We start from the raw sequence: 3196 nt of genomic DNA, 5'->3' as shown, positions 1-3196 counted from the left end.
ATTTTGTATGGTCCATGAATGATGTTATAACTATCCAAATGGCCCTTGGCAAAAAACAGGTTCCCCACCCCTGAAAATGGTCACCTGCTTCAACTTTCCATTGTCATATCCTTTTCCCACTTAGAAACCCTTAATGGCTTCCCACTGCCTAATGAATTGAGTATAGACTCTTCTTGTGTCATTGGAAGTTCTCAGTCTGGTATCTGACTCCCCTTCCTGTATTGATTTGTCAAACTGCCCGCTCTTTTATTTCCTTTGCTGGATTCCAAAAGAAAGACTATCCTGCCAAGTCTGTTTCCTCCTTCTCCTCTGCTTTACCTGTAGAAATTTTGTGGTTGCAGTTCAATTGCTACCTTGGATCTCAGGCATGTATCCTCAACCAGCTTTCTAGGCCTCCTTACCCTCTGTGGTGTAGGTAATAGTAAGTAGCAGTACGGTGTGTTCACTTTGTATTACCTCCTTTAATCCTTACTACAAGTCCACAAGGTAGGTGACTTATTATTTCCATATTACAGGTGAGGAAACTGAAGCTTGAAGACCTATTGGCCATATATGATCTAGAGATATGTCCCCAAACAGTCTCCTCTCACTGTGAGTTCTCACCTTGGCTTTTGGACCAGTAACTATCCAAGGTCACATAGCTATGAGTAATGAAGCAAAAATTTGAAGACAGACTGATTTCAAAGTCTGAATTATTTGATCACAGTCTGACTCCCTAACTAGGCTGTGGATGCCTGAGTGGAAGACATTGACTTTCTTGTTTCAAAATCCCTAGTACGTAGCAAAATAAACCGACTGAATGGCCCAGTGAAAATAGAGTTAGGTAGAATGAGTGGATTCAGAGTTCTGGAAAACTTCAGGAGATGTGAGAGAAGGGATTAAGGATATTATAGCTCATTCTTTACCCTGGCCGTGTGCAATTGGGATGACATTTTGGTATTTGAGTGAGAAATCTGGGGCAAACTTACATGAGACTTAACTTACCAAATTTTTCTTAGCCTGTGAGTATTATATGGTCAAGAAGTCAAGTTTGAATCCTCTGGAGAAAGATTATTTTTGTTGCATCCCTGTGCTGACCTGTATTGTCACTACATGCCTCACACATCTTCTTTCCAGGCCTTGCTCTCAGCAAGCCAGAGGACTCTGGGAACACCATATGTCCTTGTGAACTTGCTGAACTTCTCATCCAAGAGAGGATGAAAGTTGGACTGCTGAGGGCCCCTCCCTTCTTCCCCCATCTGTCATGAGGCCTGAAACTGGCAAAGTAACCTTGAGAAAGCAGAGAGAGATATCGAGAAAGAGAAGACAATTACTTTTCTTTGTAGAATAGCTAAAGCAGAAATTGATTTCACATTAACAATACACAAAGCTGCCAGGAATGGACGAGTCATTTTCTGTTTCATTAGAAATATTCAAGATAAATACCCTACATAACATACACAGTGACAAAATTTTTTTAAAGATTCTAAATGGGAAACATGCATTTGAGCCACGCCTTTGAAATGTGCCTACAAACCATTGTTGTACTCAACCCTGGGAATCCACAGAAAGGAGGAAATTTATACCACATGAAAGAATAGTATGTGCCCTTTTCATGTAATGACATCAAGAGCATTAAATAGATTATTGAAACTGAGCCCAATTTAGCTATAGCAGATAGTAAGTACTAGTAATTTAAGTTATGGGAGTAGTGTTAGAAATTCATCACACAAAATGTACTACAGATCTTCTTCTAACCTTTTCATGTTTAAAGAATGAAGGTATTCCATTCTAGTCCCTTAAAGAAGGTCCAACAAGGTGTTATATGCTAGCAATTCCATTTGGAAAGAATTGCTTTGAATGAAAGAGTAACTATATAAAGAACCACAGAGTTTAATATAAATGACTGCAATGTGGTGTGTGATGGAGGGAGCAGAGAAGATGAAGGGATGTGCATTGGTGGAGTTCTGAAGTGAGAGATTGGAGAAGCCAATAAACGTATTTCTACTTACGTTCAGAAAGGTTTTAAAGTTAACCCTTGAAATAAATACCATTAACAAACAACCCTACCTGCATTCTATAAGGCCGAGCATCACTGGTTTTGATTAGGAAACAGAAAGCATAGTGGTTAAGAAAGCAAGTTTGGAATCAGACTAGATTTACCAAATCATTATTTGGTTAAATATTACTTACAATAAATATCTGATATTTAATATTTTTTCTTTTCATTGTCTGACAGGTGGTGCTGGTGGTGGGGTTACTGCGTGCTTATGATGCACTCTGCATACATTCTCTTAAGTAATCCATAACCTTAAGGGATGTGGGCTTTTATGATCCCCACTTAACAGTTTAGTTGTCATAATATGAGCAAGACATGTCCACAAGTACTAAGAAATATTCTCTAGAGAAACTGAATGAGACCCAAATAAATGGAGCAATGTTTATAGACCAGAAAACTTAATATTGTTAAGATGCCTATTCTCCCCAAACTGATATAGCGCAGTCCTTAAAATACTAGCAGGACTTTTTTTTGTAGAAATGTTAAGAATTTATTATAAATTTGTACAGAAAATCAAAGGCCTTAGGACAGTTTCAACAAATTTTTTAAAAGCACTAATGTTGGAACTCATTACTTTGTTTTAAGATTTATTATAAAGCTATAATTATCAAAAACAATATTGTTATGGAATAAAATAGATATATAGATAATGGAAACAGACTACTGATCCAGAAATAAATGCAATTATACAGTCCATATTTTTTTTTAAAAAGTCATCAAAGCAATTCAATAAGGAAAGAAATTTTTAATGAAAGGTGTGGGACAATTGGACAGCTATGCAGGGAAAAAAAAAGATGAGCCTGATCTTACTTATCTTTAGGGCACAGAAATAAAGTAGAAATTGACCATAGATTTAAATGTAAATGCTATAACTATAAAATTACATAAGAAAACATGAGATATTCTTAGTAGTCTTGAGTGTGGTGAAGCTTTTGTTAAAGGACACAAAAAGCTTGAAGTGTAAAAGAAAAAAATTCTTAAATTGCTACAGCAGGAAGGCCGGAAAGGGTTGGGGGGGGGGGCAGGAGGGGAGGGTAAGAGATCAACCGAAGGACTTGTATGCATGCATATAAGCATAACCAATGGACATAAGACACTGGGGGGTAGGGGAGGCCAGGGGATTGTTGAGGGCAGAAAAAAAAGGAGACATAGGTATTA

This window comes from Myotis yumanensis, unplaced genomic scaffold, assembly GCF_028538775.1.
Source record: "Myotis yumanensis isolate MYYU_CA2020_CCGP unplaced genomic scaffold, mMyoYum1.0.hap1 SCAF_10, whole genome shotgun sequence".
In the NCBI taxonomy this organism is placed as follows: domain Eukaryota; kingdom Metazoa; phylum Chordata; class Mammalia; order Chiroptera; family Vespertilionidae; genus Myotis; species Myotis yumanensis.
Note: the sequence above shows the minus strand (reverse complement) of the source record.